The sequence below is a fragment of the Pleurodeles waltl genome, chromosome 7 (assembly GCF_031143425.1).
Source record: "Pleurodeles waltl isolate 20211129_DDA chromosome 7, aPleWal1.hap1.20221129, whole genome shotgun sequence".
NCBI classification, from domain to species: Eukaryota; Metazoa; Chordata; class Amphibia; order Caudata; family Salamandridae; genus Pleurodeles; species Pleurodeles waltl.
In genome coordinates, this window is record NC_090446.1 from 447,426,270 (window position 1) to 447,444,320 (window position 18,051).

General features: G+C 43.5%; 1 protein-coding gene across 4 annotated transcripts in view; it reads left to right on the forward strand.

Annotated features, from left to right (window-relative positions):
- LOC138304163 (developmental pluripotency-associated protein 2-like) overlaps positions 1 to 18,051 on the forward strand; it is a 297,216-nt gene that overhangs the window by 259,897 nt on the left and 19,268 nt on the right. The window lies entirely within an intron of this gene.

Sequence of the window (18,051 nt, forward strand, 5' to 3'; positions counted from 1 at the left end):
CGCGACCCTGCACCAAAATTGGTAGTGCTGCACTCCATCATTTTCACAACGCAGGGGTACGCTGTATTTAATTGAATATGGTGCACCCCTGTATTGTCTCCTGGGTTAGTGCTAAATTAAGCTGCCTGCGTTGAGGAGTTTTATTGTTTGTGTGTCAAGGTGTCCCTTCCTGCACATAAACAATCACTAATGGCGACTTGGCACTTGTGTGTGCTCCAGAATGCAGGACACGCACAAGTGCCAAAGTGTCATTTTGAAATTATTTTTTATGTGCAGGAAGGGACAACTTCCTGCACATAAACAATCATGTCTGGCATTTTGCTCTTTCTACGCATAGAAAAAGCAAAGAACAAGGAGGAATAAAAGTATTCCTCTTCATTGCACCTTGCAAACTCCAACCCTGGGGGTGGTGGCAGATTTTGGCCCTGCCTCAGGTTTAGGAAATCTCATACATTTGAGGCAGCGTCAAAATGCAATGGGTGTTGCTGTGGCACACCCACAGCAACACCCATTGCACGCCCCTCTATGCAGAAAACTGCATTGGACAGGCCCATATTTACAAGGATGCGTAACACCACAAAAAGTGGCGTTACACCTCCTTGTAAATATGGTGCAGAGGTTAGCGCCACTGGAGCATTAGGGGCTCTTAAATATGCCCCTCAGTGTCTGGAAATCAAGGATTCCTGGGTTTGGATTGGCAACGTGTGGGGAAAATATGTGTATATGAACCTAGATCAAAGATGGACACTTTTTTTTAATTTTTTTTATTCGGAACTAGTGAATTTCAATGTGTTTTTGTTTAAGAGTGTTTGGACTTAAATGCTGAATGGATAGGATCCTGCCATATCGGGTGTTTATTTAATATGTGGAAAATATGCATTTTACAAGCTGCAGAAAGGCTGTTCACCTACATGTTACATGGGAGTAGTCTTTCTACAGATATATCATGTGGGCCATTTTAAGTATCCAGTCTGGGATGAGAAATGAGACTCCAGAGTCAAGAGGAGCTAGTGCTTCAGAGATAGTGGGAGACATTTTCTGGTGCCATAATTCCATGTGTAGGTGTGATTTTGAATGATATCAAGATAAGAGAGCGATCAACAATAGTGATGTATCTACAAATACTGCAGGTGTCATATTGTTAATGGACACAAACATGGTTGCTATGATATCAATGGTTTTGCAAAATTGCCTTGCATTAGACCTACTCCTTGCAAAAGAAGTAGTTTGCAAAATGTTTAATGCGGAACAATGTTGCACTTACACACTGGACAATAGTAAAGAGAAAAGAAAATACATCGTAAATATGACTGTCATGAAAAAGGCCTAACAGCAAGAAGAGTTAAAAGCAAGCTTGGGAAGAAATAGGTAATGGTTTTTCAGCCAAGGTGGTTTGAAAAGTTAGGAAGAGGAATTGTGGGAACCATTTTGAGACTCTTATTGATAACCGCTTTGTTTGCCCTAGTTGCAATCGGTCTGTACAAACTGATCGAAAAGGCTGAACGAAAAGAGAGCAAAGAATAGACCAGGAAAGGAGGAGATTGAAATGGACTAGGAGAAGTATGTTATGGTAACCTTAAACAGTTAGAGGAAAAAGAAGACCTTATTCGAATAAGCCTCTGAAATTTTGAGTTGCCTCATTAAAATGAGGATTGGAGTATTTTGTGATGGCTTGACTCGCCATCAAACGGGGGGCCGAGTTTAAATTTTAGTGTTGTCCCTCATGTCACAGAAGTCATCAATGCGTGAAAGTGTATGCATTATGTTAATTAAAGGACTGGTAGTTGGAATGTAGAAAATGCAATGAGAAATCATTTTAACTGTGCATTCATTTATACTCATGTTACAAACCCTGGTGATATCGCTTATAAATCAAATGTTTGCAAGATTTAATTGATATGGTGTTATAATTTAGTCTTTAGACTTGCAATATATTGAAACAATTTGAACTTTATTTTTACAGATTAATGATTTAAATAAGTGTGCAAAGATAGACCAATGCAGTTCTGCATTATATCAGTTAAAATATATTAACACATCAGTCTTTTGATTAAAATCAATGTAACATGAAGCATTATTAAAGTTGAATTCATAGGTTTGCAAAGTAAATGTGTGTTATTTAACATATATTAATGAAATGTACTGGTTTCATTTACTTGTGTTAGCCTAAGTGGGGCCTGTTAGTTTTGTATTTCATGACTGTGTCGGAAATGCTGATTCATTTTCATAACATGAGCTTTCTTTCAGAATTCTTTCCCATGAGAAGACTAGCTTTGGTAATAGGCCAGATTGCTTAGATATAGAGAGAAAGTTTAACTGTGTCCTTGTGTTTGGAACATCCTGAGCAATGAACTGACAAATTATACAAATGATTCAATTCTGTGTGGATGAATGAGGTTCCAATGACAGACCTGGGAATAAATGTTGATGTTACAACCTAGAGTCCTGTGATCTATTACAGTTGGATGATGCCCTTTCAACATAATATGGACTGCCTTTCAGAGCGAATCAAATTGCTTTATTAACTTTAATATCTTGTTGATCAGTTAGACTTTGGTCAGTTCTTCAGATTTACAGAAGCCCTTTGACCAGAACCTCTGCTGATGAAGAATCCATGAATGCTGAGCCCCTTGGAGAGGTAGCTTTCGCTCTGCTTTGCCCCTTTGAGATGCCCCGCTGAGATGTAGATATTTTCTCCCTTGCACCTGCGGTAAACTCTTGACTTCAGACATGCTGACGCTTTTCCTTTTTACTTCTATTTTACCCACCTTAGTAAGTCCCTTGTTGCCCAAGTCTTTGTAGATATGCCACTGTGAAACAAATTACGCTAATGTGGAGCTAGGCCTTCTTTAATTTAGGCCCAGGTGTTTAACTTCTCATTAATGCAACTGTAAGGGTGCAAATGATGCCAATAGTTTTCATACTTGTACATAAGGCTCCAGATAGAGAGCAACTAGCTTTGGAGGCAGCAGGCACCCAGTCTAGTGCCACCATCAATGTGAATAGCTTGAAAGAGGCCCCCTATACAGATAACTTGAGTAGAAAATTAACTTTAAGGAGCCTTGGTACATGTTAGCAAACTTTAATCAAAATCCATTAGTGCCATAACAGACCATAGGTATTACCAGGAGACACGGTAAAATACCTTTTCAGCACCCAACAGGACCATCCAAGTAGGCCTATTCTGTCCGCTTCTAACCTTAAAAACTGTTATAGCTAGATTAGTGTGGAAAGTAGTGTCCCATGAAGGGATAAATCCATGCTGCACTCGATAAACTAATGCAATGGACATGGTAGTGAAACGGTTAGACAACATTCAAGTATAGATTTTTTTAGTCCAAAGTATTCAAGGAGATAGGCCGAAATGAATTGCAGTTGAGAGGGTCCTTATTTTCTTTACGAAGATTACAATGTATTTTGCCCCATTGAGGATGGTACAGAACTCATAAATCTGGAGGAATTAACTAGACTGAAAAGCAGCCAAAGTAATTATTTTGGAAAACCTTTTCTAAAATTCAATAGGAATAGCACCTGTTGGTTTTCCTGCAGCCAGCTGAGATATCCGTTTCTATCTCATCACTTGTAATTGGTATATCTAGCACCTCCTGCTGATGAGCTGTCAATTGATTTTAAAGCTTACTGCCAAAAGAAAACTTTCAACCATATCTTTAGAGGCTGTACAATCATCATGATAGAGGGTAGAAAAGAAATGATTAAAGACAGAGAATATATCTGCCCACCCTGTTGGAATCTCTCCAATTCAATTCCTGATGCTCAGACTTGAGAATCTACTATTCGTGGTGTTAATCAGAAAGGCTAAAAGGCGGCCCATCTCCTTGCTATTTCGGATGCAAGACACTGGTTTTGTCTCAAATTTTAAAGAGGCAGAATCCCAAATCCTTAACTTAAATAGCATATACAGGGTGCTCAGCTGTTCAAATATATAGGACATCCTACCACTAAGGAATAATCAACTTCAAGTTAAAGAAGACTGGCTTGAAGTTTCAGCCAGGCCACTCTTTCTGCTTTTCCTTGGTGGATAGCATAGCTCAAGTGGTGAACTCAGACAAAAATGTTCAAAGTGATCTAAAGAACTGTTAGCTCTGCTAATGCTGATAAATTATCTTTGGGATGGGCCAATGAAGCCGGTATAAGCTGCATCTGCAGTGCTGGACTTACTCCAGGTCTGATATGGAGTACATTTACTATTGTTGTGGGTCCTTTTAGACATTAGTAACTTTAGGAGTGCAGTTTAATAGCAAAGGGATTACTCTTTTGTGGGCTGGTGTCCCTCCCAGAGCCCCTACTTAGCTCTCCCTGAACCTCTCCTTACTCCCCCCTAAACCCTTCCCAATTAGGAGTAAGTATTCCCCCTTTTCCACCTACTCCCCATGGTCCCTCCCACATTTACTACTAATAACAAATTTATATGTCTCAGGATTGCCCCCATAGAAAAAAATAGAGAATTGGACATTTCCACTCATAGGTTTTTGAATTGCATTTTGTAGTAAGTAAGGAGTACTACTTTACATACTACAGAATGCAGTTTGTGAATCAGGCCTTATGTCTGCCCTCAGAAGACCCTGACCCCGACTAATTGGAGGAAAATGAGCACATGGCCTAGCTGAATAAAGAATATATGTGGAGGATTACTCAATGTACAGAGACCAACCTGTAGCCACAATATTTCTGACCTGGCCTATAGATGAAACAACCACAATCACATCTGTACCACATTGCTTCCCTTATTTTCCCTTTCCACAGTCCCACATATGCTAGGTCACCTTCCATCACATCCCTGGCACTACTGAGTACATTGGCAGAGGAATATCATGCTGACAATCCATTTGAACCATCTCTCGAGCCCTCACTATTCCAAAAACAATATTATTTATAGTCCCATTTGAAAGTTCATTTCCCCAGTGGAATTTAGGAAGCTTTGCATCTATCTGTTGTCAAACAACCCACAGGGCCTCTGCCACTGAAAAATGTAATAAGGATTTATAAACTTTGAGTTATATACACTTAATGAGATGAGTGGTGCAGGTCCACTCACATACACATAATGGCGACGCCGCTTTTGCGTCAAAAAATTATGCAAAGACAGCAATGTCTTTTCTTAAATCTGGGCCCAAACCAGCAACTACAGCTGATGCCTCACCAGACTGAGACAAGATTGTAGCCAAAACTCAAGAGTTTCTAAAACAGAAAGAAAAACAGTATGCTGGTACATAATGGTCTGCGATATGAAAGTAGTGTACACCAATCACTGTATGAAAAGTACCAGTACAAGTTCTGTCCTCACCGCTGGCCACCAATGTTAGAAATGGGGTCTCTAGTTGGTAGTGGTTTGCCCCCTGTCCAAGTAGGGACCCTCACTCTAGTCAGGTTAAGGGAGCCACACAATTAAGATAACCCCTGCTCACCCCTTTGGTGGCTTGGCACGAGCAGTCAGGCGCATCTCAGAGGCAAAGTGTAAAGTATTTGTACACACATGTAGTAACACAGTGAAAACACCACAAAAGTACGCCTACCAGTTTAGGAAAAAAAAGTCAATATTTATCAGAGTAAAACAAGACCAAAGCAACAAAAATCCAACATACACAAGTAAAGATACAAATTTCAAATCTTAGTATTGTATTTAGAAACACAACAGCTCCAACTTGGGCTATCACAGCGTGTTGATGGAATGGCTTCCAACAGTCCGATGCCACTCGCGACGGAGTGCGAGCCGGTCACGGAGTTGCATGGACCCTGGGTATAGTACTTTGGAAAATGATGAAGATACAAAGATGTTGCACAGAGCTGGTGAGGTGAGGCATCACTGAAGCTAGTGAGGTGTTGGTTCCTTACTGCTGCAATGGAATGTGAGGCATCAGTTGCTTACTGCTAGGCAGGGAGGGTGAGGTGTTGGTTCCTTATGGTTGCAGGGGAAGTGATGCTGCATGGATTGTGAGGCGTCGGTTAATTACATTAAGGGGGGGGTCGATGAATCCAGTAGGTCAAGATGCTAAACTTTCACTTTGCGGTGTCACAATTACACCATGGGGCCACAGGTGCTGCAGCAGAGTTGGGTGTCGCAGACGGCAGTGAAATGGCACTCGGTACTCACGCTGTGGCAGGACTTTGGAGGCGCTGAACCAGTGTCGGGGCTGTGTTGCAGGTCGTGGTCATTGCACTTAGTGGGGATCACAGCTCTGATGCAGGCAGCCACGCTGGTTACCAAGTCGCTCTGGAGTTGATGTGCTTAGTTTCTTCTTGGTTGCACCAGAGCTCACTTCCAAGGGCCTGGTAATTGGATTTGGCACCACTTGGCAAGTCAAGACTTTAAGCACGAGAGCCCAGGTGCTGGTAGGTGAAGTCTTTGATAGCCCTGAGACTTCCTAACAGGAGGCAAGCTCCATTCAAGCCCTTGGAATGCATGATGTAGAAAGCCAAGTCCAGTCCTTTCACTCCCAGGACAGAAGCAGCAAGCAGCAGGCCAGCACAGCAAAGCAACAGGCAGAGTGGCGGTCCCTCGTACAGCATCCAGCTCCTTCCTGGCCGAATGTCCTCAGTCCCGGAGTGTTCTGTCTATGTGGTGTCAGAGGTCCAGTACTTATGCCCATTTCTGTCTTTGATGTAGGCAAACTTCTAAGAGAAGTCTTGATAGTGCACAAGACCCTGCCCCCAGACATACTCCAGAGGGCTGGAGACTGCTTTGTTTAAGGACAGACCCAGACCTACTCAAGTGCACATGCCAGCTCGTCCCACCAGTCTAGCTCAGGAAGACCCATCAGCTTGGTGATATGCAGGGCATACCTCAGCTCGCTTTGTGTGACTCTCTAGAGTGAATGCACAAACAGCCCAACTGTCATCCTGACTCAGACATGTATTCAACAGACAGGCAGAGATACAGAATGGTTAAGCAAGAAAATGCCCACTTTCTAAATGTGACATTTTAAAAACTACTATCCAAAATCCAACCTCACCAAAAGATGCATTTTTTTAATTGTGAGTTCCGAGATCCCAAACTCCATATTTCTATCTGCTCCCAGTGGGGGAGACAGGCCTTTGCATTAGTGAAAACCGAATTTAGTAGTATTTCACTGTCAGGACATGTAAAACACACCAGTACATGTCCTACCTTTTAAATACATTGCACCCTGCCCATTGGGCTCCCTTTAGGCCTACTTTAGGGATGATTATATGTAGTAAAATGGAAGGTTGGGCCTGGCAAGTGGGTGCACTTGCCAGGTGAAAATGGCAGTTTAAAACTCCACACTCAGACACTTCAGTGTTGGCTCTTAAACATGTTTGCAGGGCTACTCATGTGGGTGGCACAATCAGTAATACAGGCCTGCTGGTAGCATTTGATTTACAGACCCTGGGCACACCTGGTGCAATATACTGGTGACTTACTAGAAAATCAAATAAGCCAATCATGGAGAAACCAATCACCATTATATTTTAGATCAACAGCATATGTACTTTAGCACTGGTCAGCAGTAGTAAAGCGCCCGAGTCCTAAAGCCAACAAAAAATGGTCAGAAAAAAATAGGAGGAAGAAGGTAAAATGTCTGGGGATAACCCTAGAGAAAGGGCCAGGTCCAACAGGACTCTTCTGGACTTTCGCTGTAATATTTACACAGTGTTGTTTGATGCTTAAGTTAATGAGACAAGATGCCAGACACAGAGTATACAAAGTAGCAATCCTGTCAAATGACAGCTAGATACCTATGTGAAATGAAGTGGTGTATTTAAGGATTTCTTTTGAGTCTGTATTCAAGACAGTGATGACTAAGGTTCCAGTTAACAGTGTCTAGTCAAGACACTGGCCAGTGATGTTCAAAAACTAGTTAAAGTTCTAACTCCTTTTTGGGTTAGCCCCATATTCAGATATTATTGCTAGAGCAGTCTAGCAACAAATTTCCAGACTTTGCATCATTTTTTAGGAGCAACACCACACCTTGCGTCGTTTAATGACAATGATATGTAAGGTAGGCATTCCCTCGCAAAACAAATTACACGAGCTCGCTAACGCCATATCTACAACCCGACAGGAAAACGACGCACGCATAGGACCACAGGTCCAAAAATGATGCTAATTCTGATTAGTGTCAAATTTTTAAAGCCTGGTCAGACCAGCGTTAAATTGTGGCTCAGTCATGAGCATATAAGGAAAACTCACAGAAGGAACCCTGGCAAGCAACTGGACAACATGGACCTGTTGCTGCTACAGCCTGGCACCCGGAGAAGATGACAGCGAAGACACCAAGTTTCACCAGCACCACCCTCAAACATGACCACTGCAGCCACAAGGGCAGCGCAGAAGAAGGGAAAGAATATTTTGCCAGTGCGCATCTATTCCTGGCCTCGGGGAAGAAGAGGTAATTAGACTCTATTGTCTGAAGCGGGAGTCCATTGTATGGCTGCTCCATTACATTGCTGCTGACATCAAGATTAGAAAGCCACACAACCACACCACCCATGACCAGACTACTGGCTGTCTTCCACATGCTGGCCTCTGGATCATTCCAGATCACTGCAGAAAAACCATCCCTTTCTGCTTTCCTTTCTATGGTTCAGGGTGCCATTATCGGCCTCACACCCCACCACATCCAGTCCCCTAACACCCAGCAACTGCAACAGGAGACCAGGCAAGGATTCTATCAAATTGCTGGGTTCCCGCATGTGCTGGGTGCAATGAACTGAACTCATGCCCTACTTGTGCCTCCTGCTGCAATGGAACACTTCTACAGGAACTGCAAACAAACACAATCAATGTGCAGGCCATTGTGGACCATCGTGGCATATTCAACAACATCCTTGCAAAAGATCCCGACAGTGTCCTTGATGCCTACATCTACAGACACTTAGTCAATCAACAATTCCAGGTTGGACAATATGGCAATGGCCTACTTGTAAACCAGCATACAATTCTTAACACATACACCACACTAAACACACATGGACAGGGAAAAACTGATGTTTAGACAACAACACATATGCCACATGCCTCACTACACTGCATTCAATGCACATCATCCTCACATACGCCCATATGTACAAGTACATAGCACCGCCTGACATGGACTGGTGGAGCAATGTCCTCTTTACATACAAAAGCTGGGGTCAGACCACTACATATGTCTACATGTATGTACCAAAATACAGATCTGTCACACAACACTTAGCAAGGAATAGCTCAGCTTTGTGTATTGCATTGGCCATGCCACCATCAAACAACTCACAAATTGGCACTGCCTCATATTTACCATGCTATAAAAAACCTGAAGCAGCACCAATAATTAATGCCACCATCATCTACGTCACCAAAACATACCTGATATACTCATTGTGTTCACCTCGCCCTTGTGTGGCGCATAGTGCAGCACACATTGAAAACAACATCACAATCATTGATAAATCATGAGTAGGAATTGACATCTGACAACACACCAATAATTATACATGTAAATCCCACATATCTTGACCATGATACAAGGGTGCCAGCAGTGGCCTCTGGCAGCTGAACCACTGCCAATGCACTGGTAGAGGCCAGAAATGAATAATATTGAGGAGACAAGGGACTTTGCAGGGCTGGACAGGTGATGCAGGGCAGTGCAGAAAAGCACCTTATACACTGACTCACAGGTGTCTGCAAATTCTTGCAAACATCACAATACATCGCATACAACAATGGAACACTGTGCATATGAACCACGTGCACATACAACTGGCAACAACAACACATTGTGCAATGGGCAAAGGGGTGGGATTCACATGCAACACACTGGGTGAAACACATGCAACACACTGGGTGAAACACTTGTCACATGACACAGCACACAAAGTAGGTACAAATCTCTCAAACATCACTCTTCTGCAGCTCTGAAGTTAAGGGACCATGGGCCAGATATAAGAAAAGTGGTGCAGCATCAAAAGCAGTGGCAATTATTCTTGCAGCCCTTAGCACCCCCCTACCATGATGTTTAACATATGACACACCATGGCGCAGAGTAGGAGCAATAGTAGCACAATATTTGACACTATTGATGGATGGTGTAGTATTAATGCAAAGTAGTGGGTGCAAATCCTGCACAGTACATAGGGGTCCACTGAAAGCAATGGTGTGCCCCCTTTTAATACCTGCTCTGTGCAGGCGTTAAAAGTAGCAGCTAAAAATTATGCAGTGGAATCTCTCAGATTCCACTGCACCATTTTAGCAATCCCCCTCATGGCGGAAAGCCCCGCTTGCATAAATGATGCCTAGTACAGGCATAATGTGGCGCAAGGGGTTACAAAGTGGTGCAATGCTTGCATTGTGCCACTTTGTAAATATGTTGCAGTGAATATGGCCTTGTTGGCCCACATTAGTGTCAAAACAAATCATGCTAATGCTAGGAGGCAATTGTCACTGTAAAGTTTGGGCCTCATGGTCAAATATAGACAACACCACACATATTCTGCATGGGTGAACTGTTAGACCAGAAATGAATCAACAATCACCAGGTCCCTCAGGCACAACCCATGACTGGTAAGTGCACCAGCACACACCAATACAACCATCCATTCAAACAGGAAAACCCACAATACTAGATGAAAGTCTGAATCACCACTCCACTGAAAACAAATATGTGCCATGGCAAATAACAAATATGCATGTCTGACACATTTTGTCACATTCCTTTGTAGTGGACCAAGGTTACGGCATCGAGCCAATTGTCATGACCCCATTGGAAATCCAACAACTGATGATTAGTGGGCTACGATGAAGATCACAGAAGGACCAGGAATGTGGTGGAGAGGACTTTTGGCCTCAAATCCAGGTACAGGTACTTAGCATTATAAGGAGGATGCCTGTTATATGCACCGTCCCTTCTGTGCAAAATGATACTTGTGTGTGCTATTTTGCACAACAATATGTACGCACCAATGTCCCCTGTGACAAACCGGTATATGTCCCCAGTAAGGAGGATGAGGACAATGATGCAGAACAGGAGGATCGGGAACAGCCAAACTCTGCTACTGGAGCATGCAGAAGAGACCAAATTGTGCAAAACATGTTCTCATAGACACTGTACTCCAAGATTTAGTCCTTAGAATATTGCAATAAAATCACTTTAACTCTGATCTCTCATGGGGTATTCATTATCACCATCACATACCATTTTTAACTTGCCCATATCTAAGAGAGCATGACTATACCACAACAGATGCAAACAACTTAGTAGCATGGTTAGAAATTTAAAACAAATAAATAGAATGTACTATCATAAACATGAATGTGTGGGTGAAATGTAGGCATATTCTGTAGCAATAACAATGTTATATTGTCGCACACATATCACACGTGTGTTGGCTTGACATATGCCTGCAGCAATCTTGGAAATGCACATGAAGACTGATGTACAGATGTTTGGCCTAAGTAGGAAAAGGGTAGCAATTACCTACAATGGCAGGTTTGTGTATGGTTGGTAACCAACAAAGTCTGGATGACCCTATCACACATGATTACTAAAAATATACTACTCAGTGGCACTCACATGTTTGACCAAGAGACAGTGACATACAGGGGAAAAAAATCCTAGGCGCCCCTTAGCACACCCCTAACGCCACCATGTGTGCGCAGTATTTAAAATACTCCTCACCATGGCAGTCGTTAGGGGACTAGTGTCTGAATTTTTTATGCTAGTCCAGCGATTTGCAGGATTAGCGTTAAAGATATTGACGCTAATCCTTCAAAGCACCCAGAGGCTCATTGTAACCAATAGAAACCCCCTTTTAACACCTGCTTTGAACTGAAAAAAATGATGCAAGGAAATCTTTCTTGTGCTATTTTTTTGCCCCCCCCCCCTCCCCAACAGGGACCTCTCCCTTTGCATACATTATGCCTGGCACAGGCATAATGCAGCACAAAGGATTACAATGTGGTGCAATGCATGGATAGCACCACATTGTAAATATGCTGCAGCATTTTTGGCCTAACGCCACATTAGCGTAAAAACAATTACACTAACGTGGAGTTGAAATGGTGTTAGGGGCTCTTAAATATGCCCCTAAATGTCTAGGTTTCTCACACTCACTCCAGTTTGGAATGTCCAAACATGTCACAGACCCTTACCAAACGGTACGTGTGATGAAGGAGATAGATAGGTTGAATGTCACATCTTCTCTACTCATAGCTGTCATGAGTAATCACACATACTAAATACACTTGGTTAATGTGACATAGATTGTAGAATACAGATGTGAGTGTGTGCCCATGTGGAAAAAATTATGTGGAAGGACAGCTGACGGATTCCCTGACATCACTTTGAGATCCAATATGTGGGGGTCACTCAGACACTACACAAGTGGTATGGCTGGTGTTCTGTAATGTGTGAGGGTCAGTCATGTGATCTAGCAAAGCCTGGAAATGCAAGGGCAAATATTGCATAGCCTGTAGAAGAAGATGTGTCCATCTACAAAGTTAACAAGTCTGACTTAGTATGCTGTGCATGAACGAAGGGGCAATGTTGATGACGAAGATGGGTGCCAAAAGTAGTCAGCAGAAATTATGCCAGCAATGCTGAACTAGAACCATACCTGACAAAATATGCCATCCATGCGTGTGAAACACACATAGACTAAGACTCACTGTACAACACAACAATTTTTCCTTGTAACACCAGAATGTGTAGTATCGTACATATTCCAGTCACATTGCCAACAACTACACCTATGTGCTTGGCCAGCACAAACTTGTGTGACAGAAGCAACTTACAGTATCTGTACCATGGGTCTGCAGGTATGACCAAGTTCCAAAATCTATCAATGACCTAACCAAGCCTCTCAGGAATAATCTCACTGTTGTATGTCAAGTCTTGTCAAACCATAGCAAATGATGAGACATCCAACACAAACTAGCTGTAAGTCCCTAGTATATAATAGGGCAAGCCTGACATCAACAACCTCAAAGATAACCAAACATACTCAGTCATGGAACCACAAATGTACAGGTGTATGTCTGCAGGTGACTGTGGACTGCAGTGCTGATGATTGGTCTTGAGAATGGCGCCCCCGCCCCCTCACCTTCCTCCACTCCCAGTCCACAGAGGAGGCTACATCGACTCTTGACACAGTCAGGGGGCTTCTGTCTATGCACAGTGAACTGAGCTGAGGTTACCACAGTCAACCCGTGCCAGTATATGCAACAATGGGCCTCTGTGGGCATACAAAGTACCTCTGGAGCACTGATGACTACAGCGCCATCACTGCCTGAGAGCAGCCCTGCCATACAGATTGTTAGTAAATAGGGAAATCTGGTAATCAAACAAAAGGTTGCGTCATCATACATTTCAATGGTATTTGCTAAACATATAGGGCCATATTTATACGGCCCTAGCGCCACAGGAGCGTCACTTTTTGTGGCCCTAAGCACAGCGCCGTATTTACAAGGTGGCATTAACCCACTTTTTGTGGCTTAACGCCACCCTGTAAATAGGGCCCCTTTCCACGAGCACTGGGCATGGAAGGGGCGTGCAATGGGTGTTGCTGTGGACGTGCCACAGCAACAACCATTGCATTCTGATGCTGCCTCAGATTTATGAAATCACATAAACCTGAGGCAGAGTCAAAATCTAATGCCAACCCCAGCGGTGGCATTAGTAGGGCGCAACGAGGAGGAATACTTTTATTCCTCCTTGTTTTTTTATTTTTATATGCGTGCTGCATTCTGCCATACGCATAGAAAAAGCAAAATGCTAGAAATATTTATGTACGGGAAGGTGTCCCTTCCTGCACATAAACAAACTTTTGAAAATTATGCTTTGGCACTTCTCGTGTGCTGCATTGTGCAGAACACACAGAAGTGCCAAAGCGCCATAAGTGATTGTTTATGTGCAGGAAGGGACACCTCCCCGCACATAAACGATCACACCCCTCAACACAGACATCCTTGCACAATGGTGCAAGGATGCCTGCGTTGGCAGCTAAATTTAGCGGCAGCGCAGGGGATAACAAAGGGGTGGGCCGTATTCAGTTAAATATAGTGCATCCCTGCGTTTCTAAAGTGACGCAGTGCGGCACTGTCAATTTTGTGGCAGCACTGCGTTGCGCCACTTTTTAATAAATCTGCCCCTCAATTCCTAAATTGTAGCACACATGTACCACCTAGGTAGACCAGGCTTGGTGCCATCTATTTGTGTATAGAGAAAAAGGTACAATTTACATACGAAAATGTGTGTCACATATGTACCTACAAACGTATATGAACAGTACTTGTTTTTCCAGATAGGGAAACATAGTTCACTCGCATAGGAGTACAGAGCCTTGAGACAATGGCCTACACATATCCATGCTGGGATGGAGAATTGTTGTTTGTCACATCCCTTAACACACCGTTGTATGCATAACTTATCATACATGAAACGCATCTTTTCACTTACAAACATGTCACATACATACCAACTATATGGGGAACTATACTTCACATGTGTTGCTTTGCATCATGAAGTCTGGCCCCAAGAACACACCAGAGTGTGAGACATACTTGCACTTACATTGTCATGGCTTACCGGATCTTAATCCTGCCTTCGTCAACAGCATCCTTTGTCTGTCAAGGGTATCATATGCATGACCATGTTTTGCACATGGCACATCCTGACTTATGCTGTGTTGTGAAACAATGGGAATTGTGACATAACAATGTGATAGACCTACAATATGAGTTCCATTACAGAGGTATACTTACAGTACACACAGTCTACACATGTGAAAACCTTTATGTGGAAAAGCGTGTTCATACACATGCACATTTCCAAACCGTACCAGTCCTCCCATGCATCATGCACACCTACAAACAAATGGAAACACATTCCTATGTTGCCGGTACACAGTGAAATACTCATGCATACACGTTGGCCAAACACATAAACAACAAAGGTGCATAACCCCTGTAACTAGGAATGTGAATGTGGGTGCAGTCAGCCTTCCCTGTAAAATTCGCACATGCCCGTCATGCATCAAAAAAATGACACGGTTGGTTTACATACATCGCACATACAGAAAATGACACCTCACACCTGCACATCTAAACTAAGGAGCATATTTAAGAAACGTCCCCTAACGCCAGCATGTGTGCGCCGTATTTATATACAGTGCACCATGGCAGTAGTTAAGGAACTATCATCAAAGTTTTTGATGCTAGTCTGGCGCTTTGCAGGATTAGCGTAAAAAATGCTGATGCTAATCCTGCAAAGCACCCAGAGGCCCACTGTACCCATTGGTAGCCATTGGAAGCCTCCTTTTAACGCCTGCTCTGAGCAGGTGTTAAAAGTGCAAAAACAATGGCGCAAGGAAATCGCTTAGATTTCCTTGCGCCATTTGTTTGGCCTCCCTAATGCATAATGTGGCGCGAGGTTTTACAAAGTGGCACAAAGCATGCATTTTGCCACTTGGTAAATATGGTGCACTTTAGCACCACCTTAGCGTAGAAAATAAATTACACTATGGTGGCACTAAGGTGGCGCTAGGGGCTCTTAAATCTGCCCTAAATGTTTATGCCTTGTCAGATTTCATACCAAAATAGTCGCATGGCCGTAATGCGTAAAAAAAAAACTATGCATATGGTAGTCCTTCAAACATCGCAAATACAGAAAGTTACGCCTTCCACCTGCAAGTCTAAACTAAATGGTTATGCCTTGTCAGCCTTCATATAAAAATTCACGCATGGCTGTTGTGTCAAAAAAAAATGATGCATATCAGAAAATGGGACACATATGCCCAGGACGTGATGTAATAGTTCACCTTTCCAGGGTGTCCTTACTTTTACTTTCACTTTACAGTCTTGTAGTCTGTGCTTGAGAGAGGTGGTGTGGTGCTTCTGCTGGTGTGGTGTGAGGAGTGTTGGATTTTGATTCTTTTGTGCCGTGTCCGGTTGTTTGTCTTGTCATTTTATTGTACATTAGTGTCCTGGTACTGTGTAAGTATTGTCGGGTGTCTGTCTTGGGGTAGTTAAGTTAGTTGGGTAATCGTTTTATATTTTCTGTGGGGTACTTAGGTTGCAGTAGAGGGAAACTGCAACATGTCTGGTAAGGGAAGGGTGCAGAGGATGACTGGGGATGACCTGGAAGGGTTCATCTGGTTAGTGTGCCACTACCTCCCAAACATGGTGACTATGCGTCACTATGTGAACATGGGCTACCCAAAAGAGGCAAAGGAGCTCTGCTGAGGCAAGGTGCTGTTCCAGCTTCAACGTATCGTCTCGGTGGAGCGCACCAACCACCAATTGAAGCTCCGATGGGCAGACCTAATCAGCTGTAAAAGGGATCTCCTCAATCATCTGATCATTCGGGTTGGCAGCAGAACTGTTGGTAAGTACCCCTTATACATAGCAACATACTTATTTGCATGTGACAGTATGACAGTAGGACATGAGGATTGCTTCAGCATGGCATGATAAAGCTGAGGACAGTTAGGGGCATATTTAATATGTTAATATGGTGCAGCACTTTTTGAAGCCTAATGCCACAATTGCCTAAAAAATTACGCTAATGTGGTGCTAGAGCTTATTAAATCTGGGCCTACGTTTTGTGTCTCAGCCAGCTTGCATTCAATATAGGTCAGCAATACACCAGATGCAGACTATTAGCACATTCCACTCTTTGTACCTTGTGTATCACATACACATACTGAAGTGCCGAAAACAAAACACACGTGCAATGGTGCAAGGGTTCATGTTTCCTAGTTACAAATGTTCACGTTCATCATGGCTTGACAACTGTGGAAAAGTAATGTAAAAAAGTGATGACAATCATGATGCTGCGGTGTTGGTAGTCATGGATGTGTGTGTTCCTTGAGTCATATATGTGCAGAGTGACACAACAAGGACTCAAGTGTAAGAAGGACTTAGGGGTATATTTATACTCTGTCTGCGCCGATTGTGCGTCAAAAAGTTTGACGCACAATCAGCGCAAACGTTGCCCTGTATTTAAACTTTGACGCCCGCGGACGACACAATTCTGCCGTGTGCGTCATTTTTTGGATGCGGCAACCCGCCCTGCGTTAATTATATGCAAGGTAGGCGTTCCCGTCCAAAAAATGGCTTAAACGGCCGTGCGTCGTATTTATGCTTTCGGGCAAAAATGATGCATGGCCGGGAGGCGGAGCCAGAAAATGAAGCACAGCCCGATTTGCGTCAAAAATTAACGCCTGGGTCAGGGCAGGTGTTAAAATGGGGCAAACACAACTGTATTTAATCAGAACACACAGAACAAACAGCATAGCAGCAGAACAGGGAGACATGGAGGTGATACTAATCCAGCGTGCCCGCAGACGCAGAGCCCAGCAGCAACAACAGCAGCTACAACAACACCAGCAGGGACCCCAAAGGCAGCGCGGAAGGCAGGAGAGGATATTCCGCCCAAGAACAACCCTTAAGGGCCTCAGGGAACACGACATCATACAGAGGTACCGGTTGAACTGGCAGGCCATTCAGCAGCTGCTGCGAAACATTTAACAGCAGTTGGCCCCCACTTTGGTGACACCCCACACCATCCCAACAGAAACAAAGCTGCTTGCCGTACTTCATATGCTGGCAAGTGGCTCTTTTCAAACAACTGGTGCCCTGGTTGGCGGAATATCACAACCATCATTCTCCGCTTTTTTGCCCAAAGTACTGGACGCCATCCTCCGCCACATCTGCTTCCCTAACACACTGCAGAAGCAGCAGGAAACTAAAGAGGGGTTCTACTCAATCAGTGGCTTCCCACACGTCCTTGGTGCAATCGACTGCACACATGTACGCCTTGTGCTACCTGCTGCAACTGAACACCTCTACCGCAACAGGAAGCACACACATTCCATCAACGTGCAGGCCATTGTCGATCACCGGGGATTGATCACCAACATCGTGGCTAAATATCCTGGGAGTGTACATGACTCATACATCTTCTGTCACTGCACCATCAATGAACACTTCCAGGATGGACGGTATGGCAATGGACTACCTGTTGGTAAGTACAAAAACATACATATATATTCACTGCACAGCAACCCTCTAGGAGACACAACACATACACCACAAAA